We start from the raw sequence: 25,207 nt of genomic DNA on the forward strand, positions 1-25,207 counted from the left end.
TAAGTCAGTTTCAAGGGATTTTGGTGCAGTGGCCTTAGTTCAATTTCTTTGAAAAAGACAAGTTTTATTGATTAGGCATCATAGTCAGGGGCAAAGCCAAAAAAGTGCCAATTGATTTTGTAAGAAATACTATGGAGAGTGAGTCACAACTTCAGCTGAAGGTTAGTCAATACAGATGAAGCAAATGTTTGGAGGTACTACAGAGTCTCTTATGTGAAGACAGAGGAGGAACTAAAACTTTAATTTGTGTTATGAAAGCCTCTCAGATTATCTTACTCTGTTTGTTTCTTAAATATTTAAAGTAAAAACAAATACATTAAATATATTTTTCTCAAATTTCTTCCTGTGAAATGTGTTAACTCCTATACCACAAGGTAATTTGACCAAACGTATAAATGAATTGTATTAGTGAATAGCAAATGACAGGGGATCATTTTATAGCTTAAATTCATGAACATAGACTTTAGATTCCAATATTCTGGTTTCAAACTTAGGCTTTACATTATATGACTGTTTAAATTTGGATCAGGTACTTCATCTCCCTGATACTCAGTTTTCTTATTATAACCACAAGTAATAGCAACAACAGCAACAAAATGGTACTAGTTACCATGTATGTTTTGAGAATAAAATAACTTGGTAATAACAGTAATACTTCCATAATGCTGAATATTTTCCAGAAACTGATTTGTGTATATTGTATGTGTATGCTTGTACATGTCTGTTTAATTTTCATAACAACCCTATAGGTAGATACTGTTATTTTCTCCAATGTGCACATATTGAAATTAATAAGTGGAACTGTCCCAGTCTCAAACAACCAGTATTTAGAGAAACAGGAAGTGAACAAAGAAGGCTTGCTCCAGAGTCTGTCAAATTTCCCACCAGAAAACCAATTTTATTAAGGAATTTGCCTATGCCAGAAAAATTTTAAGTACTTAATAAATGTTGGTTCAAAAGATCAGGATAAGAAAGAAGAATTCTGGGAACATGGTAATCTTTTTTTTTTTTTTTTCCAACAAGAAGCCATAACTTTATTAATGATAGAAACAGTACAAATTTCAAACCAAGCTGCAGTTTTTCTTTTGAAACACCAAAAAAAGTCCTCGTTTTCAGATGGTTACATTGTTAATTCCATAATAGCATTTACGATATCATTACTGTTTTTCTTCAAGGCTCGGACTGCCTTTGCTCTTGACACATTTGCTCGTGACATGACCAATTCTATGTCCTTAACCTCTACACCGGTTTCATCAACCTCTTCCTCTTCACTCTCCTCTTGTACAGGTGGAGTCTGTGTGTTTTCTTGAATGTTTGAGACAGCTTCACCTTGAACTTTGAATTCCTCAGCAGCTGCTAGTTGTGCTTGCTGAGATAAATCCTCAATCTTGGCTTCCCCAAAAACTATGTAGGTATCTGAAGCTCGGCTCTTGTAGACATCTGGTTTTGTGATGACAAAGAGGATATTCTTAGATTTCCAGATAGTGACTCTTGTAACCCCTGTAACCTGTCGAAGACCCAGTTTGGACATAGCCTTCTGTGTCTTCTTTTCACTCTGGCTCTGTTTTGCCTTACTGACTGGTTCTTCGTCGATTTCAGCGGCTGCTGCCAGCTGGGCCTGTTGTGTGGTTGCCTGTGTGGAATCCTGCTCCTCAAGCTCTGGTACTGAGTCATCACTGTCAGATTCTGTTCCAGACCCTGTCTCAGCCTGGGGCTGTGGCAACTCCTGCTCTGTAGCAGGGACGGTTTCTGTGGCTTCACCAGGCATTTTGTGAGGGGAACGCGGAACCAAGATGGCGGCAGAAAGAGAGCCGGAACGTGGTAATCTGAATCGTGTTTCTCTCTCCCTCCACTTCCTCCTTCAATCCATTTTTCTTTCCTGATTCAGGGGACTCCAGGGATCCTTAGGCAGACTCATGCATGGGAAAACTTGGGTTCTGAGGGATTTTATGCCTATTTAATTGTGTACTCAGTGTGCTGATCCAAGAATTAAAAGATGGAAGGCAACAGATCCTGGAAGGGCTGACCCTCAGAGATCTGTACCTTCCCAGATGATATCACTGTTGTTGTTGTTGTTGTTACTATTATTATTACTTTATTTGAAGGGTTTTTTTGTGTGTGTTAGTCCCAGTTTTATTTTACTGCGTTTGTATTTATTATTTATTCTAATCATGAGAGGCTGGAGTTACTTAGGTCATTTGTAATTTTCCTTAGTTGACTCATTGGAGCTCACTCAGGTCTGATGGATGACATTGGTAAAACAGATGGTCAAAGGCAAACCGTTTCTATATCTGTCTTATTTCCTACACACACGCACACACGTGCACACACACACACACACATTTGACTTGAAATAATAGAGTAACTGAATAAATGGAATATGAGTGCCAAATGAGATATCTTGACGTGGAAGGCAAATAGTATATGGGAAATTCTAATACTGTAATTTTTTTTTAAATCAAAGCTAAGAAGTACTTAGTGTAAGACACATTATTATTTTGTGTAATTAATCCTAAGAAAGAATAACTCTTTCCATTTAAACTGTGACATGTCATCAATTTTAAGATTCATTCCAATTTCAGAGAGGTTAAAATGCAAAAAAAAGTCTAAGAGCAAATAACATGTGGTAATGTGTTAGCATTATCTTTTTTAATTGAATGCAAAGTAACAGGTTTTATGGGTAAGAATGAAGAAAGGAGGACAATTTTTTTTATTTTTTTATAATAATATAAAGAATAATAATATAAAACAAGATTATATAAGCATAAATAAGTTTAATCACACATAAATATATGTTAAAAAGTATAATTTGAGGGGCGCCTGGGTGGCTCAGTTGGTTAAGCGACTGCCTTAGGCTCAGGTCATGATCCTGGAGTCCCAGGATCGAGTCCCGCATCGGGCTCCCTGCTGTCAGCAGGGAGTCTGCTTCTCCCTCTGACCCTCCCCCCTCATGCTCTCTCTCTCTATCTCATTCTCTCTCTCAAATAAATAAAATCTTAAAAAAAAAAAAAGTATAATTTGAAATAAGTATAGATAAACTAGATTTTATAATTTAAAGTCATAAACTGAGTGATTACAATAAACTAAAACTGAACAAATTCATACTATCTTCCTTTTACAAAGAAAACATGTGAAAGACATGATCCAAAAATTTGTTCTTACTGGAGAAGAGTTAAGATGGCAGAGTAGTAGGAGGACCCTATGCTTGCCTCATCCCTCCAACACAGCTTGATAAATATCAAATCATTCTAAACATCCAGGAAATTGATGTGAGGACTGAGAGAACAAACAGCACAACTAGAGGGAGAAAAGAGGCCACATCCTGGAAGGTAGGAGAGGCAGAGAAGTGATTTGAGGGAGAAAAAAGAACCACCTGTGCTGCACAGAGGAGGGAGCCCTGATCAGGGAGAGAGGAGAGACCGAGAGTGAACAGAGTGCAGGGCATTGCACAATAAAAACACTTCCCCAAAATCAATGACAGGAAAAATGAAAGGGGCTGATTATTTCAAGTTTTTTAGCAGACTTCAAAGACTGAACATTTAGAAGTTCACACTGTCACAGGGAGGAGCCTGGTGGGTGCAGAGGTACTCCGATGGAGAAGGAGACAAGAGGCCTGGGGGCAGTGTCATCTGAGAATCACCTGGGTCACACTGGGAGAGACAGTTCCCCTTCTTGGACTGCACTTGGGAGAGGTGGCACTGCCTCTTTGGAGACAAAAGAGCCAGTGGACACCATTGAGCTACCCCATTCATTAGCATAAGAGCAGAGGCAGCTGCTGAGGGCAGCTAACTTGGACGAGGGCTTTTTGCTGTGCTTTAACATAAACTCTAAGCGCCTGTACCATAGTGCTCCTGCCCTTCTGGGACAAACCAACACAAGCCACAGTGCGGTGAAACCCTTCCCCAGAAGATCTGTGTGATTCATCACTTACATATAACACCCAGTGCTCATCATAACAAGCGCCCTCCTTAGTACTCATCACCCATTTAGCCCACCCACCTTCCTCCATCAACCCTCAGTTTGTTCTCTATCATTAAGAGTCTCTTACAGTTTGCTTCCTGCTTTTTTTCTTCCCTCCCCATATGTTCATCTGTTTTGTTTCTTAAATTCCACATGAGTGAAATCATATGGTATTTATCTTTCTCTGACTTATTTGACTTAGCATAATACACTCCAACTCCATCCATGTCATTGCAAATGGCAAGATTTCATTTTTTTTTTTGATAGCTGAGTATATTCCCTTAAGTATATATACCACCTCATATTTATCTATTCATCAGTTGATGGACACTTGAGCTTTTTCCATAGTTTGGCTATTATTGATAATGCTGCTATAAATCCCAGGGTGCAGGTATCTCTTCAAATCTGCATTTTTGTATCCTTCAGGTAAAACCCTAGTAGTGCAATTGCTAGGTCACAGGGTAGTTCTATTTTTAACTTTTTGAGGAACCTCCATCCTGTTTTCTAGAGCAGCTGCACCAGTTTACATTCCCACCAGCAATTCAAGTGGGTTGCCCTTTCTCTACATCCTCACCAATGTATGTTTCTTGTGTTAATTTTAGCCATTCTGATACCCAATAATTTTCACATTTCTGAATACCAGAATATGTACAAATAGCCAGAGGAAAGATTATAGCTCTAAGTCCTAGATGGTCAAGCAGTTCTCTATGCAATGCATCACATTTATCTCTTTTGTGTTCTCAAAGGCAATGTAGGAAATTATGGAACAACTGAAAGTGAGTATTGCAAAAACTAGTAAATTCAGGAATTCATCTGATCAGCTATTTTCTATTTCTCTTTAAGCTGAATTTGCAAATATGTAATATATTGTACTTTTTTAGTTTAAACATAAAGCACTAGGTAGAAAGAAATTCTAAAAATTAAGAATTAAAAATACAGTAATCTTGGTAAAACTGCATCCTTGTGTGTTGAACTTTCATAAAAAGTTTTATTTCCTAAATGATAAAAGTTGTTCTTAAAATGGTAATAAAAAGTATATTTCCCAATTAATCTTTCAATAAGGCTTGAAAACAATGATTCCCTAAAATAATAGTCATCAAATTATTGATGTTAAAAAACATTAAAGTTATCCATCAACAGTCTTTATTTCATATAGATTTAGTGTTTTTGAAAAGACTGTTCTTTCTAAAACTGTGTTTCTAATCAACAAGTCCATCAAATCAATTATTTTTGGTTACAATTACTTTTGGTTAAACTGATCGGTCATGATTCATTTTTTTTAGTGATTCATTTTTATTTTAATACAATTTTCTTTATATTTTATGTAATGCTTATCTATCATCCCATTACTCTCATCACTGAAAACAGCCTATTGCAATATTAGACCATTTCACTAAGTTTTATTTTTTCTTATATTTTCCCAGGCACTTCTTCACATGGAAATAGACCAGGTGAATATGATTATTACCATTTTTAAGATGCAAATATTGCAACACAAGCATGTTACCTAACCTTCAGAGAAGCTAAGATTAGCACCCACGTCTTTGAACTCTGTTTCTTTCTTTAGCCACCTTAGAAGATACTGTCAAGTTATACAGCAACATATTTCAAGTTTTGGTATATATATAATTATATTGCAAACACTTGAATTCAAGTATATGTTTTCTACTTTTTCTTTAGTTTATCTTTTGACAGCTGATGTCAATTAATGGAAATAGAACTGGCCAAGTAATATTGATATGCCCGCAGGTCACTATTCTACTTATGTCACAGATGTGTTTCAAACAGTGATTTGATTGGAACCCAGAATGCTTTTTAAAAATATAAGTAATATTATCACTGATACTTTGGTTTACTTAAGTCATTAAATATGTCAGAGATAGAACATGAAAATGTTATTTTTTTTGCCTAATTAGATTTCTTTTTTCAATGATTTCTGTATCTTTGTACTAATCCAACGTAAAAGGCACTCTGCCCCCTATTTTTTCTTTGTTGACTCAAACTAAAATTCAAGATTAACTTGTAATCATCAGGTTTCTTTATCAAAGCCAAATATGTTTGAGAATCAGGTCACCTTTTTTTTTCTTTCTTTCTTTACTTCTCCTTTTTTTTCTGGTCCACCATGGAAATTTGTGATTGAATAAATCTTACAAATGCCATTAGTATTGAACATTTATTTAAATGATCCAAGGTGAAATTATAGTCGATTAATTGATATATAGAACATACTTTGACCCTAGTACACCTGTTGCTTGGAATGAGATGTATATTATATATAAAGCTACTCTTGGACTATTTTGACTTTGAGCTGTGTTCCCTAATAAGCTACTAGAGAACAGACTTGCTAAGTCTCTAAACAACTTCCTGAATAAGACTTCTAGTGGTATTTGCAGTAATAGCTGCTTTTATCAGGAAATCAGTGCCTTAATCTGAATATGAATTTACTGCTGAAGGGATATATGATTGCTCTTTTGGCATAGCAGTGTGATGGGAAGGGAAAGAGAAGACCTAAAAAACAAGTTGTTTTACCCTCACTCTGCCACAGTACCATGCTGTGTGCTGCATCAGGTTTTGCTGCCTCAGGTTGTATGGTGATTGCTATAGGAGCACGTTGTGCCCATACCTAGTTAAGGTGGATTCTCTCCACACCCATTATATCTAGGCACACCCTTGGCTACCCGAGTGTGCAAACTTGACAAAGAGTCAAACTGGCTTTTGATAACATCAACATTACTCCAGTGTAAATTCTTCGTGGAGCTTTGTTGGAACTCATATATGAACATACAATTTTAATTTTGTCAGAAAACTTAGCCAATCTGAATCTGAAGGATTTGCTCCCTAAAAGTCTCAATTCAATAATATAATCATCATAATGCCAATTGCCAAATATGGGGATTTGTATATATCAGGATAAAAGCTTAGAAGAAACTCTCTTCTTGCTTGACCCCAAATTAATTCACTGTTTTTTTGTTTGTTTATTTGTTTTGTTTTTTAATAATATAATGGTGAACAATTCTGTGTTCTAAGGGGTTGGCAGGCAGATTTCTTGTCTTAAAAAATACCTTAGTAATCTACTTAAAATAATAATAAATAATTAACCATTACTGTCTGCCTCTGAGAGTTCTCATTTTAAACTGTTGGAAACAAAATTGGAAACTCTTCCCTATTTTAGAAGAGGAAAGAAGTACAATTTCATCTGCAAACAGGCTTAGTGGAAATGACAGTCACTTTGTTGTTGTAGTTTTTTTTTCTCCAAAGTGACCTGCCTTCTTTTGTACCCTATCTGAGTAACAGTGAAAACACTGAATTGTACTTTATTTTTTCTCTTTTGGGATACTGAGGAGATGACTTTCTCTACATGCTAACAGAAATACTACAAATAGAATAGAAAAATGCAAAATTATCAAGATATACTGCAACATAAAAAGCATGAAGAAGCTCACAGGTTTGTTGTTCCCTTGCTGTAATTATAAAAAATCATTGCATGGGAATAAAACAATCTCAGACTTACTAAGCCATGCTCTCAGAGTAAAGATCTATTAAGCCCGTATGTTCAGATGAAGGAAGTATTTTTCAAATGGCAAATTTCTAAGAAGCCTCCTTGACCTAGTATAGCAAGGTTATTCGAAGTTCCCCGGGCACCTAGTTTTATCTCTCATTTGTTTCCCCAACACTTTCAGATCAAGATTCTATTACATAAACACTGAAAATCTTAGAAAATGTCAGAGAAATGCCTTATGAATATTCATGTAAGATAAACATAGTTGTCCATATTTGGCTCTTCCATCATATGTCTCTGTCCCAAGCTGGCCTTTTTCTCTTCTGTCTCACTGAAATAACTCAAGGGCAGTTGCACAGTGCTTTCTTTAAGCACAATGGCAACACACTATAGTGTAGTAGTTTCAAACCTTTTCCCTGGAACCTTGGATCCCACTGAAATGATTCAAGGTTCTAAAACATTGCTTATAAAACTAATATTTGGTAGTGTGGTAATTTAAAAAAAAATACTCAAATGTGCTGTCAAATTTTAACACATTGGAGACCACTAATGTGTAACTTAAACTGCAAGGTTAATTTGCTTTTGTGCGTTCCTCAATAAAGGTACCCCTACTATCTATGTGAATATATTTGAAGGTCTTATAATGTGTACTGATAGTGAAGTTGAAGCTCTGCCCTAATCTTTTAATGTTTTTAATTCCTGTGTGAGCATTTTAATACCTTTAAAATTAACCAGCAAGTGCTTTATTTAAGTATTCACCTAGTGCACCCAATTAAATAGTAAATAAAGCTGAGGCATAAGGTTGTTGCTTATTCTTTTCAATGAGTAATGGTCAGTTTTACATTTACCAAATGCAAACGATGTAGTCTTTATGTATAAAAATTAGATAAGTAGTTTTAGCTTTTCTCATTAATTGACTTTATTAGAAAAATGATACAAATTTGAATGTACAAAATAAATTTGTTTTAAATTATTGTTTCCATAAGCTTTGTATATTAAAGTCTCCATAAAAGTTTCGCTTGCAAAATTGGGCATCAATCTTCAGATGGGAGTGTGGGGGGGGGACTGTGGCATAGTGAAAAAAAAAAAAAAAAACTAGAAGAATTGGAGTGGAGAGGCTTTGATCTAACTTTACTTCTAGTGTCACTGCTTTTGTGGGCTTGGGAAGTCACTTTTTTAGAATAGGCATAGTTAAAATAAGAGACATAATGTGGCCTTGCTACTTAGGCATTAGTGGTCTGAAGTGGTAGCTGTTCCAGGATCAGGCTGTTCATTCTGAGTGAAGCAATATTATAAAATGTCTTTTCTATTAAATTGAATTACTAAGAAATAACTGCAAGTTTTTGGTCTCTGAATGATTCCCAAATTTCTTTATGTAGATTTAATCAAATTTTAGTATTTATCTAGCAAAACTATAGAGGACAAACTTCAAGATTCCTAGTAAAAAGTTTTCATAGCTGACAGATAAGACTGCAGTTTTTCAAGATCTCAGCATATGAGATAGGAGGATACCTACTGGGGGGAGGGAGGAAGGGTGTGATTGCAGCCGCAGTTTTTGGCCTTCTTGGCAATTTTGCCACTCCTCCTTACCCTGTTTTAAGATTAAAATGATTATTTGATAAAGAACTAATTTAGGAGAATATAATGTAATATTGTGTTAAGGAACATATAATTCTTGATAAAATTATTGCACATTTTTGAGGCAGGCATTTGAGGCATCCATCTAGGGTCATATTTATTGTCTGTCTCCTGTGCATCCTACTGACAGCAGAGTGATGACAAAATCTTCTGTTACTCCCAGTTACCTACCTTGATGTAGCCCCAAGATGTAAATGGCTAAGAACTTCTAACTAAGTAATCCTAGCTCTCATAAAAACTGATTTCTTTACAAGTGGTCATTGACCTCTAATGCACTTTTTTTTTTCAATTAAGAAGGAAAGAGAGAGAAAGAGAGAAGGAAGGAAGGAAGGGAAGAAGGAAGGAAAGAAGGAAGGGAGGGAGGGAGGAAGGACAGAAGGAAAGAAAACTGTCATCCTAAATAAAAGGATATATATGTATCAGGGACATTTAAGAACTTGAGTTTTTTTCTGTAAGTCGATATTTCAATTAAATATAAATTAGTCTTTCACAATAGAACATTTGAAAAATATGTTTTGTTATGCACTTTACTTAAAATATCATATCAACAATTTACAAAAATAATTGACAGGATAAATCAATATTAAAATGTGCCGTAATAGGTTGTCTTCTGGCTTGCTTATTTGAGGGTTTCCTTCTTTCTCAGTGCTAAACTATGTATATTTATTTTTCATTCGTAGCAGTGCCACTTCTTACTCCCTTCCTCTTTAAACTGACTGCTTTCAATCTATACTAGGCAAAAAATCCTTATAATCGAAGTTGTTGGCATGGACAAAACACAGAGTGAAAAAGCTGTGAGTAAATGCCTGAGGACTCATTTTATTGTAAGGTCCATAGTATTAAAAATATCAATAATGAGTTTTATTTGAAATTTTTATTGTTTATTAAAAAACATTTCCCAAGTAATCGGAACTAATTGTAACTCTAACACAGTGTAATGGAATTTTCCAAATGCCCTACATGACCTTTCTCTCATTCACAGACTAGTATTTTTTCTCCACCTCCATGTTGCTAACTGTAATTCTGACTCTGCCAGAGTCAGAGGGAGGAGTAAAGGGTGAGAAAAGATTTTACTCTGCTGGTACTGTCTCAAGATGGCAAGTGTTTAAAACAGACTCACACTCTCATGATATTTTAATGAATTTTGCATTTTCTACAAATGCTGATGATACATTTCCCTCTAGCTGACTCTTCCCCTCTCAGCTACTGGTTTTTCCTGAGATCAAGTCTATACCAATTCTTTTTGGATTCCATAATCATACCCCTAAGTGGTTCCACTGGTAAGATGTAAAATGAATCAAGCTGGCTTTTGCCCTGTGTGGTATCTCTGTATATTTTCTTAGGCTTACCTTTGATCCAGTAATCTGTAGGAGAGAAAGCTGATTCCCAAACAGCGACACTTTCCTTAGCTCCACTTCTAAAGCATCTAGCCAGCTGTTTTCTTATTCTCTAGATCAGGGATCAGAAAAGTAGGGTTTGGGGCGCCTGGGTGGCTCAGTTGGTTAAGTGACTGCCTTCGGCTCAGGTCATGATCCTGGAGTCCCTGGATCGAGTCCCGCATCGGGCTCCCTGCTCGGCAGGGAGCCTGCTTCTCCCTCTGACCCTCCCCCATCTCATGTGCTCTCTCTCTCTGTCTCAAATAAATAAATAAAATCTTTAAAAAAAAAAAAAAAAAAAAGAAAAGTAGGGTTTACCAGCCAAATGCAGACTACCACCTGTTTGTGTAAATAGTTTTATTGGTACACATACTACTTTAATACCTAATATTTAGTAATTTAACACTTCAGTAGAAACCTCCAGATTTACATCTTGTCACCAAAAAAAGTATTTAATAAGATAATTCACCTCTTACCTCTTACTTTGTACCCATGTAACCTTATTAAAGTACAGTTTTTGTGAAGAGCCAACTGCTCTCTGTTATTTTTTTCCAAAATTTTCCAAATAGAATTCCAAACCTTCCAAATTCTCATTCACATGGAATGAAGAACGACTTGACTATTTGGAAAATTGGAGAAAATAAGAGAGCACAGATGCCTCAACTAATTGTGTTCTCTGTATTGAGTCTGCCTATTCAAAGAGTGGGATGCTGTTCTCAGGTCTTGTTTCATTTTTAAGGATATGGGGTCAGACCCTATACATTTTACAGGAAGATCTAGAGACCAATTCTCTAATCCTCCCCATGAGAGAAATATGAGTAAGGGACTATTTGGGAGGTTGTAGTCACAAGCATTGCATCAGGTGTTCCATCTAAGAATCAAGATTTGAGAGGAATGTTAGGGATCTTGGTTGTGTCATTGTAGCTAGGTTAAGTTCTTTAATCTGTTCTTATCAGTAAAAAGTTGATCTTTAAATCTCTGTTTGTTTTTTAAGATTTTATTTATTTATCTATTTGCCAGAGAGAGAGCAAAGCCGGGGTGGGTGGGGGGGAGCGGCAGGCAGAGCAGGCAGAGCAGGCAGAGGGAGAAGCAGGCTCCCTGCTGAGTAAGGAGCCCAATGCGGACTGGATCCTAGGATGCTGGGATCATGACCTGAGCCGAAGCAGATGCTCAAGCGGCTGAGCCACCCAGGCATCCCTCTGTTTGCTATTTTGCTTCTTATTTTGGTTGGTGCTCTCAATGTTTGTGAGTCATTTCATGTTCCTAATTTAACAACTTTATTAGTAACTAGAAGGAACTCAAAGTCAGTTCTTATTTTCATTATTACAAGCCATAGGTTCTGATTTTATACCTTAGAATTTGCAATTAGCAAAGGGAAAATATTATTCAAGGTGAACTTAAATCTTTTCTTCCTTTACCTTTCCTCTCCTTTGCTTTTACCTTAATATTTTAAAAGTAATTTCAGAAGGTTTTTAGGTCTTCTAGACTGAATAGGTCCTGACTAGCTTTCACCTGAAACTTCTAAGATCACCCAAGGCTATAATTTGAATATTGTAAATGAATATGTTATACATGCACATAAATATGTATGTATATATATATAATTGTTATGAAAGAGAGACAGAATCCTTATTAATACTTAGAACATAATATGTATATATAGAGTGTGTGACCCTGAAACTAACAGATCAACATCATATGTTCCTGGTGGACATGAATTTCATTATTGCTACAAATAGTATCTCACAACTTAGGGCATTTTATAGAGTTTGGCACATTACAAATTGCTGTTTCCAAAGAAATATTTTTTTAATAAATTTAAAGTGAAAGCCAGATAAATGTTAAGGTTTTGGAAAGTTGACAGTGCATTCTTATTAATGGCTGACCTTTTTTGTGCTTATCTGAAATAAAATGGATCTAATAATCTCTTGATTGCTTGCAAATCTCTAAATCTAGTCACAGCAGAAAAAGAAGTGTACACAGGTTCAATCAATATTTTATCCCAATATGACAGACAATGACATTAACTTTTATCTAGTAGAAAAAATAAAAATAGTTAGTGTATTTGAGTTGAAATAACATCTGAACTACTTTATTCACAGCTAGTGTCTCTCTTTTGAAATGCTTTATATCTTACCAAATTACCTGAAATACTTTCTAGAACAAGGTAACACACACACACAATCACATTTATTTCCACAAAAAATGAATAAAATAGGCATTAAAAGAATGCCTCTAACAGCAATGTTAGTTCACACAAGGAAGACCCTTCAAAGAAAAATATAATAAAAAGCATCAGCATTGTATGTCCCAGTTTTGAAATTTCATGTTGCTATCTTAAGATTCATTTTAAAAAATTCTCTTTTACTATCAGTTGAACATTTTTGAAAGTAAGGAAAGAGTTACATAATGAAATAACAAAACAAAAATACATTGAATCTTATCATCTCAGAGCTAAAGTTTTTCGTAATAGGTACGGTGTTAACACCTTATTTAACACCAGAAACAAATTCAGTGTTGTGACTTGACCAAAGTTGGAGACCCAGTCTTGCTGACTCTCGAAACTCTGTTCTCCACTACCTGATTCTCACAAAAAGTCAGCAAATACAATGGGGACCTGGTGATATTTATGTCAAGCATATCATTATTCCCAGATTTTCTTCATTAGCATTACCAATGTTTCATTCAACTATTTTCTTTCCATCTTTCTCTTCAAACACAACAATTTCCTTTCCCTTGACTAATAAAGCATCCGTAAGTACACATGGGTCTGTCACTGGAGTTTCTGGCAATTGGCATTTTAAGATAAGCATACAAATAGAGGGGTATGGCTTCAGAGGAAGATATCTTGGCAACATTCAATTTTTGTCTCACATAAAGGAACATGGCTTCCTCTCAGGAAGCTCTACTACAATACAAAAGTTATAACAATTATGAAAGCCTTCTTTTTAGTCATTATAAATGATACTTTAAGAAACTATTCTATATTTTCTCCTTTACATAGCTGTACAAAACTTTAGCTTAGAACAACTTGTGGAAAAAATAGCCACAAAATAACACTAAATGTGTAGAGATAGTTTAACAAAGTATTATTCATTAGAAAAACCTAATATAACAATTTTATAATAATTATTATTTTATTTTTTATTCTTTTTAAAGATTTTATTTATTTGAGAGAGAGACAGAAAAAGTACATCAGGGGGAGGGGCAGAGGAGAGGGAGAGGGACAAGCAGACTCCCCAGTGAGTGGAGAGGCCTATGCTAGGCTCAGTCCCAGGACCCTGAGATCATGACCTGAGCCAAAATCAGAGGCCTAACTGAGCTACCCAGGTGCCCCATAAGAATAATTTTTAAATGCATGCCAAAGCATTACCTAAATAATGGTAAACATTGGATGCATTCTCAGTTTATTGCTTTCATATAATAGATGCCTCTAAAATGTCTAACAAGACCTCTTTCTTTCTTTTGAAAAAATAACCTTTTAGAAGAGGCAAAAATATATCATTATTTTAAAAATTAATATAAATTTCTCGATGCCAAATATAACTTCCCATCATGTTTTTCCCTCAGATGACAGTGATAAAATAGAGTGAAATTGGTGATGTTGGAGATTTGCAAAGAAAGCAGTTTAACTTCATATCCAAATGTTTCATGACATGTTAAATAAAATATGAACAGTTTCTTCCTTACCAATGATGGAAATTGATTAGAACCTGACTTAGCTAAAACTACTCCAGAGAGATTACTCTTTTTGAAGCAGAAAGAAAACAGCAATTCAAATTCATATTTTTCTATCCCTTAACCTTTTCCCTTCATTCCCCATTCCCAAATTGCTAACTTCAAAGCACAGATTCCTGAATAGATAATTTTATGAGGACAGAACCAACACTATATCTACTTTTCATAGAGATATTGATATGCCAAAAACATGAATTTAATCATGATTACAACATTGAGTTCTACTTGAAACTGGGTAAAGGTAAGACATTGTTTTGCTCGGTTACTACTTCCAATTTACTACCTTGGTACAATGATTAATCCTAACAGTGAAAGTATTGGGATCTCTACTGTCTTCCACCAAGTGCTTGGATTATAATGAAAGCAAAAGAAGAAAAATATGTAGCAGGATTTACAATTCAGTCAGATTACAAAGAAATATTTTCTTAAAAAATAATTTCCTATTTGTTAATCTGTTCTTCCTTAATGAATTTCACTAAATAGCGTAGTAAAAAAAAAAAAAAAAAAAGACAAAATAATACTTAGACCTAACCAGTAATTTTTGTTTAGACTAATACTTTCTTTAGCATCTTTATATAATTTACCCTAATGTTTAAATGAATCCTGCAGAATTCTTACCTTTTCAGAGTTCTGGCCCCACCTGGTGTGCCTCTTAATCAAGATGGTGACTGGCTGGCTGTTTTGTAGATGGGTATCTAACATGTCTTGGTGCAGAGCAAAAGAAATGAGGTGTACAAGTCCATGTCTTCTGGATTTTCTTTCTGCTTCAGAATGATACATGTGGCTCTTGGCATGAAAAAAAATATGCTTTTATTCAAAGCTAGCATCTGTGGTCCTAGGCACCTGCCTCAGTTCTTCATGTTCCCACATATAGTAGTCTCTTCACCATGACCACAAACCCTTCTCTACTCCATATTCCCTTATGGCATATTAGGAAATTTAGGATCCCTGCATATCACATGCTGGCCACGAAGAACAAAGGCCACCTAAATTGCTTTCTCCTGACAAAATCACTGTACAATTTTCTTGCACACTATTGAAAATGAACTTTTTTGAAATTTTTCCTAAAAGCTTACAGCCAGTATTACCATTAGCTGCTGTATCATCAGGGGTTTCATGCCCTGGCCTTTCTCCCTTTCTACAGTATACTAAGATAATAAGAAATGGATTTGTCATTTTCATTCCTTTACAATCATATCTTCTTTATTCCTTTCCTGGGCAAATAGTAAAACTATTATGCCATTTGGCCAGGGTAGATACAGAAATTGAAAATCCTTTATTTCCCAAAGAAGTCTGACTTTGAAGTTTCTATTGTATTATTTGCGAAGTCAGAAACTGAATATTCAGTCTTTTTTGTGTTTGACGTTCTGGTCTAGCACTCCTTTTAACTTCCCTCTCTTCACCAGGCCCCTCTCCACTCAAAGGTTAAGAAGATGGCATCAACACCAAAAGGCAGAAAGAAAAATATAGGAGGGGTACCTGGGTGTCTCAGTCAGTTAAGCGACTGACTCTTGGTTTTGGCTCAGATCATAATCTCATGGGTCATGGGATGGAACCTGTGTCAGGCTCCCCACTCAGCAGGGAGTCTTCTAGGAGATTCTCTCCCTCTGCCCCTTCTCTCTCTCTCTCTAAAAGGAATAATATTTTAAAAAAGAAAAATATAGGAATATATTTAAATTCATTCTACTATTATATATTTCACTACTAAATGCATAATTTTGTTGAAGATTAGTATTTTATATTTGTTAATGTTTATATGAGGTTTTATTGCTTAGAGTATTACAGATCATAGGGTATGACCTATTTCAGCTCTAAATGAAAGCTTAACATGTGAAGAAGAATGTAAATCAACTACATGTAGTGGAGAAACAGTTGGGGAAATGGAACGAAGAAAATGTGAAGCAGAATACAGCCCATACAGATACAGTTAAATACATCAGATTTTAACTGTGTTCCTATATTGAACAACCTGACTCACATCTCTCCTTCGTTTTTCATACACTACTGCTCTAAAGTAGCCCTTCATTATTGCTTCCCTGTACTTTAGCATGCTTCCCATCCTAAATTCCTGTCTTTGTTCCTATCACCCTTTCTTCTACCCTGGACATGTGCATGCTTAGTTTTCCCTAAACTTAATTCTGTGTTCAAATTGAAGTCACACCGGTTTTTTCTCAAATTCCATGTTTCTGTGACATTAAAGTCTGATCAGCATTCAAAGTTGGCTGTATCTTCATTGCACTAAATTTTCCTCCATGGTGTTTTTTCTTTTCTTTTTTTCTTATTTCATTTTATATGTTTAAAATGTCTTATTATATGGTCATTTGCATATTTTTTTATTTGATTATGTTATGTTAGTCACCATACAATACATCATTAGTTTTTGATGTAGTGATCCACGATTCACTGTTTGCATATAACACCCATGCCGTACGTGCCCTCCTTAATACCCATCACCAGGCTAACCCTCCCCCCACCCCCCTTCCCTCTAAAACCATCGGTTTGTTTCTTGGGGTCCATAGTCTGTCATGGTTCATCTCCCCCTCCGATTCCCCCCCTTCCTTTTTCCCTTCCTTCTCCTAATGTCCGTGGTGTTTTTTAAAATATTCTCTTCTACTACCTAGTCATCAATCTGTTGCTCCCAGCTACAGTGTTTTCCCTCTTCTCTTTCCATTTTCTTCACCATTATAATCATCTTTTTACTGATAACTCTTAACTTGCTATCTCTCATCCAATCCACCGGACAGCCTCAGTCATGTAACCAACTGCATGCAGTGTGGATATTTTTTTTTTTTTTTTTTAAAGATTTTATTTATTTATTTGACAGAGAGAGACAGCGAGAGAGGGAACACAAACAGGGGGAGTGGGAGAGGGAGAAGCAGGCTTCCCGCCGAGCAGGGAGCCTGATGCGGGGCTCGATCCCAGGACCCTGGGATCATGACCTGAGCCGAAGGCAGACGCTTAACGACTGAGCCACCCAGGCGCCCCGAGTGTGGATATTTCAAACAGAGAATCCCAAAAGTGAAAGAATCTTCCTATAACATTTGCATGTTCTTCATATTACTTTACCTTTATTAATGGTATCACTATCCACCTTGTTTCAGTCAATAGGGCGATACAATATCTTTGTATCAGCTGTAATTCCAAGCTAGAATTCCATGAAATTTCCCCCTTTTTAAAGTTTTATTGAGGTATAATTAACAGAATTGTCATATATATTTAAAGAGTACAATGTGGTTTTGATATGTGTAAATATTTTAAAAAGATTTCCCCCGTCAAATTAATAAACACATCCATTAAATATCTACTTTTTTATTTGCTTGTGAGAACACCTAAGCCCTACTCTCTTAGCAAATTTCAATTTTATGATACAATAAAATTGAGTATTGTCACCATGTTATATACTAGATCCTCAGACCTTAGTCATCTTATAGCTGAAAGTTTTTAACCTTAAGGCAAGTAATTATCTGGTCTCAATGATCTTTTCTGACTTCTCAGTCATGATCTGAATCACACTATAAAGAATTTGTCCCCAATTTCTGGACTCCTTACAAAGTGTGAAACAAAGAGTTGAAGACAGTCCAGAATTACTTTTTTGTTAGTTTTGGGGTCACAGGCCAAGGGCTATTTTTCTTCTTGAATTAATTTATCAAGTAATCTCTCTGTGTCCCCCCCCCCTTTTTTTTTTGATAGGAGAAATCAGTATGAAAATGGACCCTGGGTCCATTTGAATATAAGACTATCAGGAAGACTAACAACAGTCCACCAGGATAAGCCCTTGCCCAGTTTGCCTGCAGAAACCTATAGGCTTTAATGCTACATATCAAATATCAGCTGTTGAGGGCCACCTAACTCTCTGGTTTTTAAGAAAAATACCATTATAGCTAGCTGACTAGTATTGTACATTTTCAACGTCATTCAACAAAGCAGTCAGGTACCAAACAGTAAGAGATCATCTGTTAAATATCTGAGTCAGAAAATTTACCTAAGGAGTGAAACTTCCTTTTAAGGTCTATAAAAATAAGAGAGTACCAGTCCTGATAGTGTCTTCCCAGAATCTACATTTATGAAAGTTTGGTTACAAAAATGAGCTCCTACAAAAGGTCCTATGTGCGATGTTAGAGAGCGTTTTTTGTGTTTAGCTGTCTTTTTGTGATATGTGCTTCTAAAATTGTGTTTACTGGTTGATAATATTAAACTTGAAGTTATTTATTTCATTTTAATGGAGTTGGATGGAACCCAGAGGAATATATATAAAGAGAGCAAAACTTTGATTGTGTTTTAGATTTTGGCCAAATCATAGGCAAACTCTAGCTAGACATTGGACCTACACTAAGGAGTAGCTAGGGATGACAAGCAATATTAAGGAAAAGGGCCTCATGGGCATCATAGTTAAGAGCTAGCAAGTATCTATTGAAACCAAAATCTTAAACCAGTAAAAAGAAAATAAAATAGTTATAAAAATAAAGAATATTAACATTAACATTCATTCATTTATCATTCAAGCATGATACTCTGTTGTTTCAGTCATCTGGATCTTGTTCTTTGGGTCTTAGGCAGAAAGTTCAGCTTTACACAGTGACTTACATGAGCCTGAAGGTGTCAGGTTCTGGAGAATTTCCAAGAATTGACAATTTAAAGTCTCCAGCCAGAACATCCTTTTACTGGTATGAGGATGGGCTGTGTCTCTTAATAAATAGTTGTAATTCTAAAGACCAACCTGTTTGAGTTTTGCTCAGATACTGGCAGTGTCCTTTCCATAGGAGTTTGCAGACTCTTTCTCTGTTTTCTCTTCCACAGTATCAGGTCATTAATGCTTTGCAAAGTTTAGTTTCAGAATTACATTTCTTCTTTCTAACTTTTCTGAAGATTGAGTGTAATTTGAACAGTAAGAGTTCTAAGTAGCAAGGCTTTGTAATTCTGTATATCATTAGTCGCTCTAAATTGGTGCTCTTTTCACTGGAGAGATAGACTGAAAACTCCCAGATTGGGAATGAAGCAATATTTTTGCTAAAATTAAATCAGTAACCCTCTATCAAGTAAAATTATGAAAGTAAGCAAACAGTGAACAAGACATATTTAAAATTCTTTGCAGGGATTACTTTATGAAACTCATTTGAATGTGTTCATGTCTACCCTAAGACTGGGCCTCTTGTCTGTACCCCATCTTTATAGGTGTACCAGGATAATAGTGATGACAGATGAGACTCAAAGCAGATATTCCTCAGCAATTTCAATAAATGCCCCGACTCCAAAATTAGTTTATTATACTATCCTAATTGTCCTGCTGTTGTAGAAAGTTCAGTGTAAAATTATTGCAAGTCTTTTGGGGACAGCCAGTGGCTGATCTGAAAGTACCATAGATTATTTTCATGTAATATAAAGCTGGATTTCTCCCAGTATTTCTTTGTTTGTTTGTTTAATTGTGATACCAGTCACTGGTATTCCACAATAGCTTCTTTAAACTTCTTTAAAGAATTGGCTTTTTGTAGTGTTAAGGGGGCCAAGATCTTAATTAAAGCTCCTATCTTTCATAATGATTACCTAAAACATTTCCCTTTCCCTTCAAGTTATCCTTTTGTGTGCAGACGTCTAATTTATAATGACTATAAACTTCAAAAGTATCAGGGCAGAAAGCATTCTTTAATCTATTGGATATTCTGAATTGGAATTCCTGGTGTTATCAAGAATGCTTGCTGTTTCCAAAGCGTAACAAAAATCACATACTATATGCAAAACATGTCTGCTGCTACAATAAATGTTAGCTCTCTTATCTCTACCCATTTACCAAGATCTAGGGTATGCAATGTGTTCTGCCATCTGGGCGGATTTGGTCTCTAATAAAAAGGGTCATATACTAAAGATAAGTTGAATTCTGTTTCAATAAACCCTAAAAATTCCCTGTCTCATCCTAAGATGACTCATTAACAAACAATATTATATCTAAGTTTTCTATAGGAATTTTAAAAATAATATGTTTGGAGCATGGACAACAGTTCTTGGCAGAGTCCAGCATTTATTTGTTTAAATTCTGATTATGGAAATAAAGGGCCATGATTTAAAGAATCACATTAATTCTTAGAAATGTGTGCAGAAGTAACAATTGTATAGGAGGTACACCTAGTTTTTTTAATAAATATTGAGTTTTTAAATAAACAACAAAGATTGCTCAGCATGAGGAACCATCAAGTTTAAAGGAAAATTTAAGTCCCAATTCATAGAAGCTTCCATTATTTGAACTAAAGATGTTATTGATGTGAAATTGAGTGGGTAGGCTTTTGCCACAGAATAAAAAGAAATGTTATCAACTGTTGGTGTCTGATGATTCCCATGAAGTTGAGTCAGAATACCAAAGACTTGTGGTGTTACTCTGTGGTACTTATTCATGAATGGATGGGAAATTATATTATTGAACACCTCAGTTTAAATCATAAAATGTTTGCTTCTGCTTAGGGGTTCAATCACTGAAAACCTGGTTAATTTATACATATGCATAGTGATTTGAGAAAAGTAATGAACCCTTTGCTTGCACTCGTGAGTGAGACCAAGAAATCTTCTAATTATCTCTTGACCAGAATGAAAAAAATTTTAATGGTGTAAAGTCTATCATAATTGAAAGATTTGCATTCTTGGAATATGTCCTGAGATAAGTCATGTCCTTTGTTTTGACAAAGTGTAACTTTTCTTTAAAAGTATTTTGTTCTTTTTGAGCCAAATAAAGATATGGAATGAATTTTAGGCATTACATTATTAATAAAACATAGAGGTGATCCATGTATAGGATAAAAGAATCACTGGAATATTTAAGATGATTAAGGTTTTAGTTAGAGACTTGTGAAAAATGGTGAATGTCTTAGTAAACCTCTAAAGCATAATACTCCAGGTATATTTTAGACCTTCCCAGGAAAAGGCCAGCTAGTACTTAATTAACTTAATGAGGAGGGCACTAAAAAAATAAAAGCAAAGTGCAAATATATAATTGTAAAATGTGTAGGCTTAGATGACAGTGAAGATGAAATATTACTTGGGTTCAGTATCATGGAAAACAAGAAATTCTATTTTCTTTTTATGGCTCTGGAGTACTGAACAAATCAATAACTTTTTCTGTGTCTTTTGTGACTTAGAGAATAAAAGTATTATAATGATTGATACAAATATGATAAGTATTTTTTCTACTGGGCTTTCAGTGATTGGTTGGGTCCTTCTCTGCCTTTTCATTGTAGGGGAAAAATATGTGAGTTGGGTAAAAGTATGTTATGAGGCAATCTAAACTTTAATATGTTCAGCACCAATGAGTCTGTTAATATCAGCATAATATCTGCACCCTATATAGCCCATGAACTCCTGGAGATCTTCAATTGGAGCTTCATTTAGAACCAGCAAACTAGTAGGCCAATATTCAAATTACCTATAACTTATGAGTAACAGAGTCCTTGGTTTATCTCAAGAAAGAGGTCTCCAATTAAACAGATAATTCCATTTACAAAATAAAGTCATGCCTATTAAGTTATTAGGTGTGGTTTCACAGGAGAAAAAAATAATATTCTTTGGTTGTAAGCACACTGTTAAGATTTATTGGCTAATGAATGGGTAATGTCTGAAGTTTGTTATAAAAATTTCTACTTTCTGAGTAGTCATTCTTTCCTAGGGTGAGATTGTGTGACAGTGGCAGAATTTAAGGTTAATATATTATAGCACATGGTATCAATAAAAACTTTGCTATGATTGTACTTTAATATTTAGAGAAAGTTCGGGGCACCTGGGTGGCTCAGACGTTAAGTGTCTGCCTTCGGCTCAGGTCATGATCCCAGGGTCCTGGGATCGAGCCCCACATCGGGCTCCCTGCTCCGTGGGAAGCCTGCTTCTCCCTCTCCCACTCCCCCTGCTTGTGTTCCCTCTCTCGCTGTGTCTCTCTCTGTCAAATAAATAAAATCTTAAAATAAATAAGTAAATAAAAATAATATTTAGAGAAAGTTCTTCTGAGGAATTTAAGAGAAAACTGGATTAAGTGCTTGATTCTCTTTTAGAATACCTGCATCATTTACCCACATTATTTTTGTTGTCCTTCAACTTCTTAGCTAGCATAGAACAACTGCAGATTGTGGGGATCTGCATCAGACAAGGTTCTCCAGAGAACCAGAACCAAAAGGGTGTGTGTGTGTGTGTGTGTGTGTGTGTGTGTGTGTGTGTGTGTGTATGGAGGGAGAGAGAGAGATTTTTTAAAGGAGTTAACTCATGTGATTAGGCGGCTGACAAGTCCAAAATCTGCAGAGCAGCCAGCATGCTGGAAACCCAGGGAAGAGCCAATGTCACAGCTCTGTACAAATCTGTCTGCTGCAGAATTTACTCTTGCTCAGGGCAAGTCAATCTTTTTGTTTTGTTCAGGCCTTCAACTGATAGAATGAGGCCCATTCATACTATGCAAAATGATCTGTTTTACTTAAAATCCACCAATTTAAAATGTTAATTTCATCCAAATACACCCTAACAGAAATATCCAGAACAATGTTGGACCACATACATGGTACCATGGCCCAGCCAAGTTGACACATAAAATTAACCATCACAAGATCTAAAAGAGTAAGACTATTAAATTTCATTCTTTTAAAAAAAATTTCCTTGTCAAAATACCCTTTAAAAGTATATTTGTAAATTAATTTCAATTTCTTCTTGTTAAAGATTTTATTTATTTGAGAGAGAGAGAGAGCACGAGTGGGGTGAGGAGCAGAGTGTGAAGCAGGGAGTCCAATGCGAGGCTTGATCCGTGGACTCCAGGATCACGACCTGAGCCAAAGGCAGGCACTTAACCAACTGAGCCACCCAGGCACCCCATGTATTTTCAATTTCTTTTTGAAGTTTTCTCAAAAAATTTTTTAAAAGGCAAACATTTTGATATTTAAATTTTGTCCTTTTTTTTTTGTTCTGAGACACTTCTCAAATGAATAATTGTGCTCACATCAGAAATTTCCCCAAGTGGCCACTGTAATTTTAAAATTTTGAAATTTAGAAAGGTAGTTGACCAAAGGCAAAGCTTGTCCTATAAAGATGCCAGTCTGACAAGACTTTTGGGACTCGTTGGTTCTTGGTACTGAGTCAAGAGACAGATTTATTGTGTCTATTTTTATCTTCTTGTCTATGAACTTTCTCTTATAAACTCACAGCAGAAAATGAAAAGGACAGTCCAAGAGATAAATGATGATGCTGTGGTAAAAGGACAGATTTTTACTGACCTAAGTCTAAGGAAAAGGTTTTTAAAACTGATGAGATAAGCAGAAGAGTACTTTTAAAATGTTTCTTTTATTTCTAGGAGAGAAAATTATCTCAGAATTTGGAACCTTGAGGAAAGAAGTAGGGGTTCAGACTCAAAGTGGAACCCTACTTCACCCTCATGGTCAGAAAGACACTCCAAGCAGGAGACTCATGAGGCCTTAAGTGCAGTTTTCCGTAAAAGTGTTAAGTCTTAATAGCCATTTTAGCAAGACCTCCAGGTTGTCTACTGTTGACTACTCAATAGTAATTAAATTAGCAAAACAACAACAAAACCCCTACTAATCAAATGGTGCTGAAAGTATAAATTTATAGTATCAAGGGAGAACTACACATTGGCAGAGTCTTAATAATGATTCCAAATAGAGAAGTGAGGAAAAAATATTAATGGGCCTTTAGGGTATGAGTTCAGGGGATTTAACATTGGTCATCAAAGGCAGGGGACTGGCTGGTGAAGTTTGTAAAATAGTAGGTTAATACTGGTTGACATGGAAAGACGCAGGTCTTAAGCCAAAATTTGATAAAACAAACAAACAAACAAAAACAAAAACAAACTGTGTAGGGGCGCCTGGGTGGGTCAGTCGGTTAAGCATCTGCCTTCGGCTCAGGATCCTGGGATCAGCCCCACATCAGACTCCCTGCTCAGTGGGGAGTCTGCTTCTCCCTTTGCCACCCCCAGCTTATGCTCATGCTCTCTCTTTCTCTCTCTCTCAAATAAATAAATAAAATATTAAAAAAAAAAAAAACTGTGTTCTGATAATTGAGCTTTTCATACAGGTGAAAAAAATATTGTTTTGATAAGACAACTTGCACTAATGAGCGAATTTTTTACCAAGATAAATTGTTTGTAAGCATTTCCCAAAGCAAAGAGCAAAGATAGTGACTACTTTGGCAGTCTGTTGTCCTGTACAAGAATTTCCTGGAGCAAATAGTTATGACAATATTGATCCCAGTTCTCAGTCAAAACAGTTGTTACATCACTGTAAGTGGTCTCAGTTATCGCTATTAATTTGTGCTACATTGCAAACTTATTATGCACTTATCTTTAGCCTCTCAGTGCTATATTATTGTATTTAATAGATATTTTCTCTTATATGCCTTTGTATCCTCTATAGAGGCTAAAATAATTTTGTTTTTAAATAAGTATTTAATAAGTCTAGTCTTATTTTTGGTTCAAATTGACCAATTACCAAAAATAGCTTAGTTCAGTTAAATTTAATATTTTTGAAAAAATATTTTCATGAAAAATTATTGCAATAAATTGATAAATTTAATTTTATTAAAATCATATAACTCATACATTGGGACATTGACTTTTTCTTCAGTCAAGATCTTGTAAAATTATTAAAGTAAGAATATGATAAAGGGATAGGTTTGACATAGTTTATAGAAACTGAAAAGTAAAGTCATCCTACCTAAAAGTACTTTATGGCTTATTATTTCCTACAAAAAAATACTTTGGGGGCACCTGGGTGGCTCAGTCGTTAAGCAACTGCCTTCGGCTCAGGTCATGGTCCTAGGGTCCTGGAATAGAGCCCCACATCAGGCTCCCTGCTCAGCGGGAAGCCTGCTTCTCCCTCTCCTGCTCCCCCTGCTGTGTTCCCTCTCTCTCTGTCAAATAAATAAATAAAATCTTTAAAAAAAAAATACTTTGGAAAGAGGCAACCTGCAAGTAATATCTAAACTGGACTGAGACTATCTGAATCATGTGCCTCCCATTACCTCAGCAGTG

At 35.6% G+C, this 25,207-nt stretch overlaps 1 pseudogene; it reads right to left on the reverse strand.

The window, feature by feature from the left end:
* Positions 1-997: 997 nt before the first annotated feature.
* LOC118540067 (nascent polypeptide-associated complex subunit alpha pseudogene) lies at positions 998-1,808 on the reverse strand (annotated as a pseudogene).
* Between the last annotated feature and the right edge of the window lie 23,399 nt (positions 1,809-25,207).

This window comes from Halichoerus grypus, chromosome 4 (genome assembly GCF_964656455.1).
Source record: "Halichoerus grypus chromosome 4, mHalGry1.hap1.1, whole genome shotgun sequence".
NCBI classification, from domain to species: Eukaryota; Metazoa; Chordata; class Mammalia; order Carnivora; family Phocidae; genus Halichoerus; species Halichoerus grypus.